Here is an 18,105-nt window from a genome sequence, read left to right on the forward strand (position 1 = left end):
TACTCCCAACACCACTCTCCAGGGCGCAGTTGCAGTGCTGACACATTAGACCACCACCACCTAAACTCACCAATACCACTTCCTGAAACACCTAAAATGGCCCTTTGAGGAGTCAATGGACTTGCTTTAGATATGCTTTAGATACTTGAGCTATCCACAATCGTCATGTACATTAAGCACACAGTGATAACATTATCCCATCGTTTCTTCCAAGTCACCACAATCCTTAGAATACATAATATGATGTACAGGTCAGTAGAAGTTGATTTCAATGGTTTACTTTAAAAACCTGAATACCCAAGAGTAAAAAAAGTGAGGAGCATTCGGATAGGAAAAACTTGGTTATCAGTCTTTCCTGTAACAAATTTAAGCAGAAGTGTAAAGTCGTCACTCAGCGGGGGAGAAACGTTTGAAGTTGGATATTTAATATTTAGTTTTGGAATCTGTCATGTCCCCAGTACTTCTCTCTTCCCCTCACAATACCAAGACATCCAATCACAGCCCCTATCCTTCAAAGCCTGTCTATACTACTGATTCTAAAGTTGATCATAGTGGAATGATGCAATGCACTCTGGCCTGCACAGTATTCCTAGGCTAGGTTCTGTGCAGAAAGTGAGACAAGGACTTCTCATGTCTCCTAGACAGCAGTGCAGAGAAGCCACTGAGCTACAGGAAGCCCTAAGCAGAATAGCCAGAACTCTATACCTTTAGTGAGACGTTTAAGCATTTTGCAATAAGTGTAGGTAATTTTCAAGGAGTTAGAATAGTTGACATATTAACTTCCATGTTTGTTTCAGAAAGATAGACTTGTATGCAAATCTGACCAGAGCACAAAATGGATTTGGTTCTACTCAGAATCTGCATGACGTAGTTTGTGGTGGACCAACTTCCATTGGTGAGAGAAAAGTTTTTAAGCTCCAGGGAGCCCTTCTTCAGGTCCACAATGTTATTTTGTAAGTTACCTTTCTCAATGAGCAATCTCTTGACCCATAACCAAGTCACATTCTGTTTCTGTTTTTCCATCAACTCTAGATCATGGACTGTAGCTAATCTATTCCTTTAGGTTTCCCACTTGAGCAAACATCTTCCGAAAGCATAATTCGGAGAAGGGGTCTGATTTAAGAAAAAACCATAAAGATTACCATAGTAATTTTTTAAACCAGATTGAGCTATCGAATTTTGAGTTGTAACTCTTCAATAGAAGATCAGGGTTGCAATATATTAAAGTGTCTTTTCTCCACACACTGTGGCTGAATTGTCACTCCAGTACAAAGGTCCCTACAGAAGATTTTATGCATTCTTAACACTGAGTTCAAGAGATGCATAGGACCCTGAGTTTCATCCTGTTTGATATTTTTCCTTTAATCAGTCTTTTGGTTCTGCTGCTCCAGCATATTGTCTGCCACTGTTTTAAAGCACTATAAAACTACAGGGCTATTTGTATTGCCTTAAACAGTACATGTTATCTCCAGATAAAAGAAGGCAATGAACCTTCATAGTAAGTATTTTTTCATGGCACAAAGGTTAACAAGTTTATCTGGATTCTAAGCCAACTATGGATAGAGCAAGGCAGTTAACACATTGAGAGATTAGTCTGACATATTAAACTGCATTATAAAACCCACAAAGTTATTTTCTTCTAAACTATTAAACTGTACAGCTCTTAAATGTAATAATTTGGTAACAAACCTTAACTAAAACAATGTGCTCCATATGTGGCTAAATCTTGATCAGGTGGAGAAATTAAACCAGTGCTAGAATGCAACGCTCGCTTATCACGCTGAGAACACCAGTGCTTTATGAGTGCCAAGTGTTTAACCTATAGAACCCTAATGATTTGGAATAGGGTTACCTGAGAGATCACCCCCCCCCCCCCACCCCCGCTCAACTTGGAGCCCTGAATTAAAAAGCAAAGCGAGCTACTGGTTGGAAATATTCAAAGTGCCCTCCATTTTGAAATTTGTTTCCTCCCTTGTTCTGCCAGAACCTGTTGAGTCTATATACATTACTTCCTTTGTGTGGGAGGGTAAGTGGTGGGCTGAGGTCAGGAAGGGGTGTAATTTTGTTAGTATTGTTTTAGTGTTCGATATGTGCGCTTGTTGACTATTCAAGAGGATAACTGCCTGTGTTATTTGTATTTGCGTATTTATGATAAATGCAATTATGATGAAAAGGTGCCCAAAACCTACAGTATATTTTTATGAACAAAAAAATGGCTGCAAATTCATAACAGATGCTGGAATAAAAAGACCACTACCTTTTAAGTACAGCCAAATATCAATTTAAAACACTACTTTCCTAAAGAGTTTGAAATGCATTTTAGGATGCGTCACTCAGCAGCCTGACTTATTAGTGTCAAACACCGGTATTTGTTAAAATACCAAGAGTGTTATTTGGCACTATAGAGGAAACAAATAAAGACATTCTCTACCCCCAAGGAATTTACAGTCTAAGATACAGATCAGATAGTGATGAAAGACAGTGCAGATTTGGGATAGTTTTCCCTCGTCTTTCCCTCATTTTACTGTTAAATAACAACATTGAGTTGGAAGAGGCATTTGACTGGTTTTGATGTCTACACTACAAAAAACCCATCGTACTGAATCTCGCAGCCCAGGTCAATTGACTTGGGCTAGTGGGGCTCCAAGACACTCCCCCTTCACTGGGTTTCAAAGCCTGGGCTCCAGCCCAAGCACAAACATCTAAACAGCTATTTTAAGCCCTGTGAAACCAAATCAATTGACCTGGGTTCAGTCTCTGCACCGTGGGTTTTTCTTTACAGTGTAGACATACCTTTATAGTGTTCATAGGATTCTCTGAAGTAGAAAATATTTAGGAGGTATCTAAATGAAACAAGAGTGGTGCTTAGTTTATCAGATTACAATGTGTTACCATGCATAGGGGCAGCATGAACATGCAAATGGCAGAAGGACATGAGGATGGGGGCAGGTATGATTGGCAGAGTGAAAGGGGAAGATGAGATCAGAGAGTTAGGCCAGGATACATTTGAACAAGACCATGATGGTGAGGTTGAGAAGATGATTAAACTTGATGTGGATGGCAAGGGGGAGTCAGAGTCAAAGAGTGAAGTGACAGGCTTGATTGATGAGCAAGGTAAGAAAATGTTAACAGACAGACAATCTGGGTATCAGAGTCAGAGGCCGCAGAGAAAGCAATTACAGTAATCAAGACAAGTGACCAGGGCATGGACAGGTTTTAGCCATTGGGACAAGAAAGGATGACTAAAAACCCAACACTACCTGCTAGATGGTTATGGATTACATTGGCCTTTTCCCTCACTGGTGCAATTCAACTTCAACTGCTAATCTAGCACCACAATATTAGAAAAACACTTGGGAAGGGACTATCACACTGTCTGAGTTAGGTCTTTTGCGAGACTTGAGAAGTATAAACCCAACTAGTTTATTTTATAATAATCCTGCTTCCTCCTCTCCCTCCAAATTAACTTTGGGGTTACAAAGAAAAAATACAAAAAAACTTCACCAGGACAATAGGTTAATACTTATTTATAGGACCAGTGGGGAATTTTGTAAGGAAGAACCCATTGTTTACAAAGATTCCATGTTACAATAAGGTCTTAGAGAATCACTGGTTTCATTTAACTGACTATTAAGATTGTAAGGAGAGAGAGATTAAGTAATTCCTTTGCATTTCGTTCTCCCCCACCCTCACACAAATGGCATGTGGAAATCAGAAAACAGGAATACCAAAGAAGTTCTTGCCTTTGGGGCTAGTAAACAGTAAAAAGTAGCAAGTTGTTAGAATCATAAAAACTTAATTGAGAAGAGTTACTATAACGGTATCTCTTCAGAAACAGTTATCTGAAAGAGAGCATGTGTGCCCATTTTTAATATTATGAACATCCTTTTACTAGCGTCTGGGGCTCCAAGATCTTACATTTCATGAAGCTTCCATTTAATAAAGCAATCTATTCTTTATTATACCAATAAGTAGCAGGCTGACTTTCAATGTTAGAATTCCTTTGTTCCAGTTCTGTTCAATAATGTTAAATATCAGTTATGCTTTTAGAAGCGATGAGTTTGGTTTACATTTTACCTATCATTAAAGCAGTCAAGGCAATAAAACAGCTGGCTTCCTCAAGTAGAGGAGTAATAAATAGATGGCAGTGAAGGTCCCCATGTAAAACTATCATGTGACCGACAAGCCATGTGGCATCTTAAATGTAAAGGAGGACGTAATTAGCACATTATGCTAACTTTGTAAGACATCTGATTCAGAAAAACTAGACTATTCCTTCACCCTGCGATCCAAACTCACCAAGCTTTCAACAAAGAAAAGTGCAGAGTCCTCCACTTAGGAAGGAAGAATCCCATGCACAGCTATAGACTGGGGACCGACGAGCTAGGCAGCAGTTCTGCAGAAAAGGACCTGGGGGTAACAGTGGATAAAAAGCTGGATGTGAGTCAGCAGTGTGCCCTGGTTGTCAAGAAGGCTAATAGCATATTGGGCTGCATTAGGAAGGGCATTGCCAGCAGGTCACGGGAAGTGATTATTCCCCTCTATTTGGCATTGGTGAGGCTGCATTTCGAATATTGTGTCCAGTTTTGGGCCCCCCACTACAAAAAGGATGTGGACAAGTTGGAGAGTGCGCAGCGGAAGGCAACAAAAATGATTAGTTGGCTGGAGCACAGGACTTATGAGGAGAGGCTGAGGGAACTGGGCTTGTTTAATCTGCAAAAGAGAAGAATGAGGGGAGATTTGATAGCAGCCTTTAACTACCTGAAAGGGGGTTCCAGGGAGGATGGGGCTAGGCTGTTCTTGGAGGTGGCAGATGACAGAACAAGGAGCAACGGTCTCAAGTTGCAGGGTGGGAGGTCTAGGTTGGACATTAGGAAAAAGTTTTTCACTAGGAGGGTGGTGAAGCACTGGAATGGGTTACCTAGAGAGGTGGTGGAATCTCCATCTTTAGATGTTTTTAAGATGAGGCTTGACAAAGCCCTGGCTGGGATGATATAGCTGAGGTTAGTCCTGCTTTGAGCAGGGGGTTGGACTAGATGACCTCCTGAGGTCCCTTCCAACTCTAATATTCTATGATTAGTGATTTTTGTATCACACCCATCACTGTAATGCAAGGATAGTCTATTTTTTGTCAAGGTCCTAATTTCTTGGTCAAAGTAGAGTCAAGGTCCAGATTCCAGAGGAAAAAAAACCAAATAATGATCGTAAGTAAATAAAAAGATTTCAGGGTCCATCCATGAGCATTGCCAGTCCAGATTTGGCCCATGGTCCATCTATTGACTACCCCTTCCATAGTATTTCAGCTTGATATGGCAAGAAAAAGTAGTGCACAATTCTACTAGATGTATCTGTTTATCTAGAGATTGTACAGTGCTTCTTAATGCTGAGGCTGGGTAAAAAACAAGACAAGAACAATTCTGAAGTCGTAGGATGTGTATTCAGAAGGATGAATTGCTTACATTATAGCTCTTCTCCAACCCTAGATTTCTATGCATACTAGTATTTTACCTTGACCTTTAGCCAAATAAAGAGACAGTGACAACTATTAAAAAAAAAAAGTTTAGTTAATGTTTCAACATTATCTGAGCATTATTTTATAACATGTATATTCTACTGCAAATTAATCTATGCTAAATCTTCACAAATTCTCACAGAAAAGTTAGACACTTCCAGAAGGATAATCTTATCTATCATACTTGATTAGTGTCAAGGTTTTCTAAAAAAGTGAGTCGTTTTTTAGGAACAGTTTTTTCTCTCACAACTTTCAGGACAAGCATTTACCACCTAATCTTTTGTGTTGAGCAGGGTCACCCCCGATGAAGGACTATCATAGAATCATAGAATATTAGAGTTGGAAGGGACCTCAGGAGGTCATCTAGTTCAACCCCCTGCTCAAAGCAGGACTAACCTCAGCTATATCATCCCAGCCAGGGCTTTGTCAAGCCTCAGCTTAAAAACCTCTAAAGATGGAGATTCCACCACCTCCCTAGGCAACCCATTCCAGTGCTTCACCACCCTCCTAGTGAAAAATTTTTTCCTAATGTCCAACCTAGACCTCCCGCCCTGCAACTTGAGACCGTTGCTCCTTGTTCTGTCATCTGCCACCACCGAGAACAGCCTAGCCCCATCCTCCCTGGAACCCCCTTTCAGGTAGTTAAAGACCGCTATCGAGATGGTTAAGGTCTATAAGCAGTAGGAAAAATAACTGGACGTTGAGGGAAGTGGCAGAAAAGAGGAATAGTTATATTGGATCAGACTCAAGGTCCATCCAAGCCCTCGATTTTCTCCAGTGGCTAGTACTGGATGCTAGGGAAATGTAAAATGCTCAAATTAGGCAATTGCTTGAGATACTTAATTGTGTATGAACCCTCATGCTTCATAGTATGTATTATGCTTATTTAGCTAGACATTGCCAAACATTACACTTCTGCATTTGTGAAGCTGTCAATAAAGATAGAGTGCAACATAGCAATCCCAAATTGGTTGATTTAGGGGAGCTTAACTAAGGTTACCATTTTTTCCCCCAGAAAATTCTAATATTGAACATTTTTTAAACATTTGTTCTCTAAGCAAAACCAAAGATGGGATGCAGAAATGGATCGTTCTACAAATATTCTCAGAGAACGTTAATCATTTCGATGGGTAGGATTAATATTCATCCTTCGGAGTTTAAAAAAAGTGGAATCGCCTTAAGTAACTAGGCTTTGCAGTTTCAGCTATAGTCTGCTGAGGAACTGTCCTTTCCTTCTTGTTAGGCAGGACACTCTCTCAATCAATGCTTTGTACAGCTGGCTTCTAAAAAGGTTAGACTTCAGCTTAATCTGAAAATGTAAATTGCATTCCTTAAAAAGCATTACAAAAAATAATTTTTCCCAATTGAATTATTTGCTTATTTACAGTCCAACATTGGCAAAGAATAATGCAGCAGAGTGAAATGGAGTATATTTTCATTAGCCAAGTTAAATAAGAAGCTAAGTAAATTATTCAAACTGAGTATTTTAAAGATATGATCTACAAACATTACACAAGTAAGGATATTTGATAGCCTAGTGCCCTTTTGTAAAAGGAAGTCAGAATATCTATTGTTTCACTCCATTTAAGAGGAAAAGTGCAGCGATAATCCTGACTTCCTTCCACAATTCTGAGTATTTAAACTTAGACTGTTTCAATGAAGTACAAGTGAACTGACTATAGTCTATTTAGTTTAAAATTGATTGCTTAAATGCGATGCTGAAATTCTGTAGAAGTTTGATAAAATGTTTAAAATAACCCCTCTTGTCCAGAGGCACCCAAAGTAACTTACTGTATAAAGTGACACGTTTGACAAACTGCATGCCTAGTCCCCTTAGCCAGAGATGTGTTGTGCTTTTGGGATATGCTGCTGGATGTTTCTGAACATTAAAATGGCAATGTTGTTATGATTTGCAAACAAGGGGAGAAGCGAAATGCAATTGTTGAAGTCAACAACTTCCTCTATTGTCCTGTTTGAAATTTAAGAGTAAGGGATGCCAAAACATGTGACTTTGCTAATGCAGTAAGCCTCAGCTAATCAAAACATGATTACCATATATTTGTTAAGCATGAATAGTACTATAGATCAATGCTGTGGATACAATTATTAGGACTGTTCAGGTGCTAATTCCTCTCTCTACCAATATTTTAAAAGAAACACTTAAGGTTAAGATAGGGAAACTCAAAAAGAATCCTGTATAGCAACAGATACCTAGAGAATATAAACAAATATACGTAGTTGCAAGGGAGAGGATCTCCAAAAAGATACAAGTTTAGCCATGGGAACAATGGGGTCATCTCCAAATATTCTCTGAGATCTAATTTGATGCTATAGTTAACCCAGCAACTTTCCCAAAAAACTTTTAAGCTCACCGGTCTGCTTGCGAGTTCCTCCCCCACCCCGATTTCCAAATCCAAATATTTAATAACAGAAGAACAGGGTCATTAGAATACAAGTGGAAGAGCAGCACAACAGTTCTAAAGTTATGTCGGGGGAGGGAAGAATGAATGGCCTCTGCAGCAATCATGATATTAAGAACTTCCTTCATTTCCCTGAACTAGGCCCATTACACTTGACGGGTTTAATTCTTTGGGTGGAGGGAAGGGGTGAACTACTGTTGGAGGGAAAAAAAAAAAAGTCAGACTGAATCCCAGGGGGTCTGAGTGACTTTGAACACAGAAGAAGTAGAAGCAGGAAGCTTGGTGATACTCTGCCATACACAGAGGCTTGTCTGGGATTGTAAGCCAGAGTTTGGTGGCCCAGAGATGGAGACCTTGCAATGGCTGGTGAAACAGGAGGAGGTACAAAAAGCTATGCATAGCTTCCAGCAATCCCACCAGCTGGAGAGATAGGTATTGCTTAGCTGGCAAGCTGAGCAGCAGGATTATATATGAGAGCAAACCACCATAAAACAGCAGCTCCTACAGAGGATGATGCGTCCCACGGGGGTGATAGGGAAAATGGCATTCGGGCATTGGTCTCGGGACTGTGTCAGATGACCCCGATGCATTCCTAGGCACCTCTGAGTGGGGCCACGGGGGCAGGATGGGATAGGGCAACCTGGCCCCTGCAACTGGCTTCCTACCTATCTGGTGAAGCCCAAGTAGCTTATATGTCTATGAGTGAAGAACATGCCAGGAGCTATAAAGCGGTAAAGGCAGCCATCCTGGATTGGGTGGGGCTGTCCGCTGAGAAGTACCGCCAAAAATTCCTGGCAGTAAGGTGGCGGAGGAATTTGTGGCCCTGGGTGTTTGCCCAAAAGTTAATGGACTGGGCTATCCGATAGCTGAGGCCTGATTCCTAGCCAGTGGGGGAGACATGGATGCATTTGTCCTAGAACAGTTTTATATGACTTCCCCGAAACCATAAGGGATTTGGTGTTGTTTCACCCATACAAGTATGGTAGAGGCCACAGTAAAACTATCAGAGGAGTATGTAGAGGCAGAGTTCCACAGGAAGGAAGGACACCCAAATGAGAAGGAAATCAGGAGAAAAATCCAGCATACCCGTCTCCAGGAAGGGTCTGGAGAAAAAGAATAGCCAAGGAGAGCCCAGTGGAACCAGACCACTCATCTGTTGGCAGTCCAACTGGGACATAAAAAGGGGGACTGCCCAGACATGGAGTGTGGCTTTGCAGAATTTTGTGGGTGGACCCACAATGGCGAGCAGAAGGGGTGGAAACTGTCCACCATTCTGGTGATGGTGCGGAGGAGAGCCAGCAGGGCCTAGTGGACACTGCCTCAGCCTGCTCTCTTGAGGAGGGGGCTGGTGAAGCCGCAATGGATGATTCCCGGTGCCAAGATGAACTTGGAGTGCTTCCAGGGGGACGCGAGGCACTGCCCAGTAGCCCAGGTACCCCTTGGAGGTCTAGGGCAGGTTTCCCTGGAAACGGGTCAGGCAGTAGAGGGCCTGCCATATCCAGTGGTCATGGACACTGACTGTGGCCCCTTCCCCAAAGGGAAAGGGCATCAGGGGAGGAAGCCCATGGTGGATAAAGAGGGAGATCCCCCGAGGAAGGGGTTAGAGATCCCTGAACCAGAAAGTCCTAGACAGAGTTTGAATAGGGAAGGCGTTATGGGGGAGATATCCCCCTAAGGACTCGTCACAGAAGCAAAAGGCCCTCTGGAACTCCCTGCAAGGGGCCCCTGGGAAACGTGATCCAGGCCCTGCTTGATGTGTGTGGGGATCCTGAAACCCTGGGTGTGCAGGGGAGAGTGGGGCCCAACCCCAAAAGCAAAGTGGGAAAAGGAAAGAGGGCGCACCCGGGGGATGCGAGTGGTATGAGGACCTGGGGGTGGTGATGGAGGAGCTATGGGGCATCCACCCCCCCATGCAATGTAGTTTCTGCGGGTTGGGGATAGATGAACCCCACAAGGAAGACCCCATGAGTCACTAGACTGGTAGGGGAACTCCCCCTCTGTAAATAAAACTGCACTAGTGGTTACTGAACCCCAGGCTCTTAGTGACGAGCACAGAAGGCTTGGTGATGCCCTGCCACAGCCCTTTGGGTCACAGCCTTGCGCTGGGAGCTCGTGTTCGGCTGATTATCTGCCGTAACCAACAGTGCTGGAGCCAGGGGTCCATGTCCCCCCAACTTTTTAACATGACAGCTTAGGGGAAAACCAGGGGCGGCATTGTCCCTCGAAACTGCAAGCCTCAGGCAGGCACTGAGTGATGCCGGCACTGCGCCACCGTGATCAGCTCCCCCACCACGAAGTGCAGCCCCTGCAGTGCTCCTCCGCATTTCTGAGGCTTGCAGCTTTGGGGGGCAACACCGCCCACAGTCCCTCAAACTCCACCCATGTTAAGAATGGAGGTATGGCCCCCTGGCTTCAGACCCAGTGGCCCCCCACTTCTACAAAGGTTCCAGCACCCTTGGCCATGACCCTGAGTCCTTTTGTCACTAATTCCCATCCTGTAAGCATAGCCTATATTCTTAGTTTCTAGATGAATATATTTACATTCAGCTGTATTAGAGAACATATTGTTTGTTTGCACTCAGTTTACTAAGCAATCCAGTTCAGTGTGCATCACTGACCTGTCTTCATTTACCACTCCCTGATTGTTGGGTCATCTGCAAACATTAACAGTGACAATTTTGTATTTTCTTTGTCCATTGATACAAATGTTAAACAGAAATTGATTCTTGGCTCTAGGCTACAGGACCCCACTGGAAACACACCTACTTGATGGTTCCCTGTTTACCGTTACAGATTTAAAAGGATTAAAAACTGGCTGATCAGTCTCCGTGTACCATGCTGATTTAAAAAACTAGAATGATACAAAAACCAAAGTGTCATGTGGTAAAGTCAAGCGCCTTACAGAGGTTTCTCTATTACCTTCAATCAAACCTGTGATCTTGAAAAAAGAATTGTTAATCAACATGGGTTTACGAAAACTAGATCTTGTTTACTTGATGTGGTACACTACTGAATAAGAATTAAGTGGGAGCAATGTATCAGCTGTTCGTGTTTTACTCAGGACTGATGCCAGGCTGACAGGCCTATGTTACCTGGGCTGTCCCATTCACCTTTTTTAAGTAGGGGCAACATTCATTACCTTTCTTCCAGTGTTCCAAGTCTTACTAAAAAACCACAACATTATTGGCTCAGCAAGCTCCTCTTCCATCTTTTAAAAACTCTTGGATACAAGTTATCCAGACCTGCTTCTTTAATATCTAGCCTTTATAGCTACTGTTCAACATCCTAAATTATTAACTGAATGGAAAGTATCATACGATATGAATATCTCATCTAGATTTCTCACTCTTCTACCATTTTCATTTATTAATGGACCAATGTCTTTTTAGGATTCCTTTTGCTCCTAATATACTGAAAATACTCATTGGCCTTAGCACTTGTTACATCATGCCTGTAAACTTGCAAAAGGGTTTGGTGCTTGTACATTAGGCAGAGACATACTGTCTAAAAGGAAAGGGGGGGGGGGTATCCAAATGGAGTAGGAGCAGAGATCCTGCAAGGCAAAACATGATTGCTACAATGAAAACAGTCTAGAAAAGAAGGAATCTGATGCTTTTCATAAGGGAGATGAAGCACCTTGAAGAGTCTTGGCATGCACATATGCCACTGGTGGGCCGGATCGTTATACTCTCTGCCCCCCACCACACCTCTAGTACTTCGATGTTCTGAGGCCAGGCATTCCGGTTCTGTTCCCACAATGGTAATCCTACTGATACCTTGTTTTGACAGTATAGCCTTCAAGAGAAGCAGTTAGTGGATCCCTGTATCAGGGGTCAACAGATTATGGCCTAGATGAGTGTGTCCCATAGAATGAAGTCTGACTTGCTTCCCATCTGACTCCTTGTTTTGGGAGATGGCTGTTAGGATGGGACCCATTCCTCTACTTTATCCTTTATGTCTCTCACAGTATTCTTATGCGAGGCAGAAGGAACTCACAATATTTGCTGTTAACACGCTTGGCCAAGAGGTCTTTTCCCTCTTGTTCAGAGTCAGGCTTTAAGGTGAGAATGGACCATTATAATCATCTAGTCTGACCTCCTGCAGAACACAGGCCACAGAACTTCACCCACCCACTCCTGTAATAGACTCCTGACCCAAGACTGAGTTATTCATTTAAAGAGTTGATTTAAAGAGTTAATGATTTAAAGACTTCAAGGTACAGAGAATCCACCAGCAAGTGACCCATGCACCATACTACAGAGGAAGGCGAAACCACCCTCCAGGGCCTATGCCAATCTGCCCTGGGGGAAAATTCCTTCCCAACCCCAACTATGGCAATCAGTTAAACCCGGAGCACGTGGGCAAGACTCACCAGCCAGACACCCAGGAAGAATTCTCTGTAGTAACTCAGAACCTGCCCCATCTAATATCCCTTCACAGGCCATTGGGCATATTTATTGTTAAGTAATCAAAGATCAGTCAATTGCCAAAGTAGGCTGTCCCATCATACCATCCCCCTTCATAAACTTATCAAGCTCAGTCTTGAAGCCAGCTAGGTTTCTTGGTCCCCCCACCCCACTGCTCCCCTTGGAAGACTGTTCCAGAATTTCACTCCCCTGATGGCTACAAACCTTCATCTAACTTCAAGTCTAAACTTCCTGATGGCCAGTTTATATCCATTTGTTCTTATGTCCACATTGGTGCTGAACTTAAATAATTCCTCTCCCTCCCTGGTATTTATCCATTGGATATATTTAGAGAGCAATCATCTCCCTTCAGCCTTCTGTTAGGCTATACAAGTCAAACTGTGAGTCTCTTCTCATAAGGCAGGTTTTCTATTCTGTAGATCATCCTAACAGCCCTTCTCTGCACCTGTTCCAGTCGAATTCATCTCTCAAACATGGGAGACCAGAACTGCACACAGTATTCCAGATGAGTTCTGACCAATGCCTTGTATAATGGTACTAACACCTCCCTATCTCTACTGGAAATACCTTGCCTAATGCATCCAGGACCGCATTAGCTTTTTTCACGGCCATATCACATTGGCAGCTCAGAGCCATCCTGTGATCAACCAATAGGCCCAGGTTCTTCTCTTCCTTGGTCACTTCCAACTGATGCGTCCCCATCTTATAGCAGAAATTCTTGTTATTAGTCCCTAAGTGAATGACCTTGCACTTTCCACTATTAGATTTCATCCTATTTTTATTGCTCCAGTTTACAAGGTCATTGAGATCTTGTTGTAGGATATCCCGGTCTCTCTCTATTAGCAATATCTCCGAACTTTATATCATCCCACTTTGTGTGCCAAGGTCAGTAATTAAAAACAAAAAAGTTAAATAAGGTCAGTCCTAAAACCAATCCCTGAGAAACTCCACTACTAGCCTCCCTCGAGCATGATAGTTCATCTTTCAGCATGACCCGTTGTCTCCCCTTTAACCAGTTCCTTATCCACCTTTTGATTTTATTATTCCCATCTTTTCCAATTTAACTAATTCCCATGTGGAACCGTATCAAAAAATTCCTTACTGAAATCTAGGTAAGTTAGATCCACTGCATTCCCTTTGTCTAAAAAAATCTTAACTTCTCAACAAGGAGATCAGGTTGGCCTGGCAATCTACCTTTTGGAAAGCCATTGTTTTGTTGCTTTGGAGGGGTTCTGCTCAACTGCACGCCATAGTCCTGGATTCTGGATTGGTGCCTAAGTAGATTACAGTTCCATAGCTCTGCACTGACCTGTTTCTAGGTAATCAGCTTCACACGGTGCCGTTACAATCACCATTTTCTTATCTCCCCTTAAAAGATATCCCCTGGCACTGAAGTGGAAGGAGCACATGTACAACTTGGAAGTTGCATTTTGCATTGTGCCCAATTCTTAAATGTAAGAGTTTCAACAGCGATTTTAGCTTCCTTACGTTGCACCCGTGTAGCATTTTGGATCAATAGTTACACAGAGAACACATAGGCTTTACACATCTTCAAATATCTGTACCAATATCAGTCCTTGTGGATGAGAAGTAAGGCTTCCAGACTGATGGGAAGGTGTTGAGGAGGCCACAAAGGAAGCTGCAGTCATTGGGTGGCTAAAGGGGGAAACACCATCCATAGGAGGGAAGGTAGGCACTGAGTGCTGCCAGGAGGATCCAGATAGAGGAATGGGTGAGGCCTGAGAGCCTAAGATGGAGAAATTTGTCTCCATTCCCACCATCTTTGATTAAATGCAGGGGGTGGTGGTGGCAGCAGGACACCCATGCAGTGAAGTGTTGCCATTTCACCTAGTAGCAGGCCCTGGTGGACTGTCACCTACTATGTGAAAGGATGTCACACATGGGCACAGAGCATTTCCTATCCAGGTGTGAGCTCCATCCAAATATCTGCTATAAGGTGAAGTGGGCCTGGGTTGGGGTGCTGGAAATAAGCCTGTGCTTGTGTGAGGAAATCAGGGAGGGGAAGGTGGATCAGAAAGTATGCAGAGAGGTGAAGGAGGTAGTACTGATGGGGCCAAAGGGGGCTATGGAGGATGAGGATGGTCCCACCACACTTTGCAGAAAACTTGTGGGAGGAGTGGGACAGGTGGAAATGTGTAGGGGAGTTAGGCTGTCCAGGGTAGGAGAAATGCATCACCTTGAAACGCCCCCTGGAACAGAAGAGGGGAAGCTTGTGATTGGCGGTGGTTGCAAAGAGGTCCCAGCGTGGCATGCCACACTGATGGAAGACAGTAGAGTGGGGTCATGCAGCTCCTACTTGTGGTTGTGGTGCAAATGCTGACATGCTAACTTAAAAGGATAAATTTGAATTCTAATTAATGGATTTACTTGTGAATTCTCAAAAAAAAAAATCAGTACTCAGTAAAAGTAGTGTAAATTTGAAACTGTATCCACTTCCAGAGGCTGAATCCCTGCTATAAGCAGCAAATGCAACTCAACCTTAACTACAAATTATAATTCAATGGATCACTTGGGGAGGGAGATCGGGGGGAGAAGGGGGACTTTGCAGAACCCTGGTTGCCTATGAACCAGTCTGAGAAATGAGAGCAGTTACTGCCCAGTCAATGAAAAATTGCAGTTCAAAAAGGTTAACATACTGCTATGTGCAGGCATAGTGTTTTACACAAGAGACAGGCGGCCCTGGGTCAGGAGCACAAGGATTACATGCTATACTCTTTATTCAAGTGCTTTCCCCTTACGATAGTGGTGCTAGCAACTGGGTCCAGACTGATCAGGTCTCCCTTTCCTCCTAAACCTCAACTGAGAATTGTGAGGTTAGATTAAATCTTTTTGTAGGAAACTTTAAAAATACACACCCACCAATTCAGCACCACCTGCAGCTATGCCAATCAGTCATTAACTAAAAAGTGCATTATACTACATATTTGCATTTTCTAGGTTATGCACTTGAGCCTCCTAGTTCATCCAGGCACATGGGTTTTATCCATTTGTAATCATAGGATTCAGAAGACTATCCTGCAGGAGGATGGGTCTCCTTTTCCATTTAACAGAGGCCCTATCAGCTCAGTATCAGATATTACAGTTCATCTTAGCTAAAGTAACTTGCATAATGAACAAAATGGACATGCATTGCTTCTCTTGACCCCACAGCATACAGCTGCATGCATTAGAGGACAGAAATTTCAAATTAATAGAGTATTAAGGAGGAAAGTCTGCTTCAAGAAGGTTTGGGGTTTCCCCATTTCCTCAATCAATATTTCATCCACTGTTTTGCTCCTGCACAGGCCTGGAAAGAGTAGGAATTCTCCACAAAATTCTTCCAGGTACATTTGAGACAGCTGCAGAAGAAGTCATTTTCACAGCCTTAAGGGACATGTTTAACCCTTCAAGATCTTGCAGAATTCACTGTACAAAAACTTTCTAGAAAATTTGCTAAAGCGCCTGAATGTTAATCACCAGGATTTGCTGACAGCAGCACAAATTTACCTTTTTGTATGGTATACAGCAGCAACTATAATTTCACCTGATCTAGACCAGGAGTGGCAGTTTATTGCAATATGACTCCTTCATATTTATAAATTGGGCAGTAGATGATATGTTTGATAGTCTGTCATGAGGAGCCACATGTGCATGCCGGGGAGTCCTTAATTTTCTATTTGTGCATTAAAAATGTCCACATCTACCATGGTTGGTTTGGATTCAGTTCAGAATTGACCAAGACGTCCAGCGAAGGTGAACCCAGGAACCTTCTGCGAGGCACCCGGCACAAGATACTTATTTTTAAAAGGACTTATTTAACCCAATCTGCTTTCCAAGCCCCCTTCTGATCATAGCCTGATTGCATGAGGCTAAGTGAGTATTCCCAGAAAGGCTTATGGGACTTAAAGTGTTGGGAAGGAGTGTTGAGGTCTTGCTGGATAGGAAGACATCTGTTTTCCTGGATTCAGAGCTTTGTGGAATGTCTCAGCAGTTTGGCAGGGGACCAATGTTAGACAAAACAGGTAGCCATGGTATTCAGTAGACTTAAAAGATCCAGTGATTCACCACATCACTGTATTCAGCTGGATGTCAAGTAGCCTGGGACTACATCTGCTCCATACCACTGCATAATATCCAGCTACAAGTGCCATTGCAGATATTAGCAATACTGATGCCAATTCACGACCCCCCCACTGGTTGTACCTCCTAGTTTCTGAATTGTTGGCTCTTGTTTGTCTTTGCAACTATCCTCTCAAAGAGCTCATGGAAGGTGAGTGCAGTTGAGTTTCACGCCAAGGTATGATGGCGTGTAACTATGCTGCACATTTTTACCACAGAAAGTGACTGTGTGGTTTTGGTACTCCTATCAAGAACAAATGCCCTGACTATTGTTTTTCCAGTGATTGGTTTGACCCTTTATTTCTATAAGTATTGTTCCATATTTCAGAGGTCCTCAGTAAGTACTGTCTCAAGGTCATGAAAGTTTAGTGCTTGGATTGTCATGGCAAGATCATCTGCATATTCAAATTTCTGTAATTTAGTTGGAGGCATCTCACTTATACAAATATTAAAAAGGGTTGGCGTGAGTACAGAGCCTTGCGGTAACCCCTATCCACACTACTGTGCGGTCTAGTAGCATCCCCAACTTCCACTACAGTCAGAGAAAAAATTTACCCTCTCAGACCTGGTTCACACTGAAATTAGGTCGATTTAAAGTCCCTTAATTCGAATTACTCCCACATTCACACTGAGGCCGCTGTTAATTCAGATTTAGAAGCCTGTAAAATCAAATTAATAAGACCACCTCTGCAAGTGGCGTAGCGCCTAATTCGAAAAATTCAAATTGTGTCACTGTGAACGTAATGGAGCTTTATTTGAATTAATTGACCTCCGGAATGTATCCCATTATGCCCCATTTTCACCTCTGGCCGATCACGCGGTGCTGCTCTCTGGTCACAATAGCAGGTAAAGTCCCCTCCCCTCAAGCCCCGGGAAGATTTGAATCTCCATTTCCTGTGCTGCCAGCGTGAAGAGAGCTTTGCCACTGTTCTCAGCAGTGTGAGCATGGAATTCAGTCTAGAGACAGAGGCTAAGTCAGTCTTACAAGTGTGTTGTGATGATTTAAAGCCCAGGCACAAGTACTGCCTGTTTACTAGTCATTAAGTCAGCTTTAAAAAACAGAAGCCCCTATCCTATCAAGACTACTTGCCCCAGTTAAGTATGAATGGAGAGACCTTTTAGCTTGCTCTCATTTTTTCCAAAGCCACTCCCCACGGTATTGGGGGGGGGGGGGGGGAGGAGGAGTTATTGCTGGTTTAGGGTTTATTTAAAATGAGGTCATTCTCTCCTACCATCACTTGCCAAAGGTCTCATTCGAGTGGCACTGCCCCATAAAATCTCAGAAAAAAGGAAATGAGACTATTTAGTGGTGCAGCTTTGCCATTTAAGAGAAATCCAGTAACGTTCAATCTGACCACTGATACAAAATAGCTTAAAATGCTGTCCCACTTGTTAATAAGGGATATGAAAGTCACTGGTAACAGGGTACAATAAGAATTGCATTTAATATTCTATGTACAAACATCAAATCCTAACATTTAATCTGTAGTCCTCAGATGACCAAAAATGGTCAAGGTCTGTTTTGAGTGTAAAAAGACTAGATAATCCTAAATCTTTGACACTAAGTCAAGAACATTTTTACGCAAGGTAATTTGTAGCAAATAGTTGATATTTTTCTTGAATAAAA

General features: G+C 42.7%; 1 protein-coding gene across 5 annotated transcripts in view; it reads right to left on the bottom strand.

Moving 5' to 3' along the window:
• The window catches only part of SLC45A4 (solute carrier family 45 member 4), a 129,391-nt gene that overhangs the window by 44,987 nt on the left and 66,299 nt on the right, over positions 1-18,105 (bottom strand). The window lies entirely within an intron of this gene.

This window comes from Emydura macquarii, unplaced genomic scaffold (assembly GCF_026122565.2).
Source record: "Emydura macquarii macquarii isolate MOO-44397 ecotype Brisbane River unplaced genomic scaffold, CSIRO-AGI_Emac_v2 contig_1947, whole genome shotgun sequence".
Classification (NCBI taxonomy): domain Eukaryota; kingdom Metazoa; phylum Chordata; order Testudines; family Chelidae; genus Emydura; species Emydura macquarii.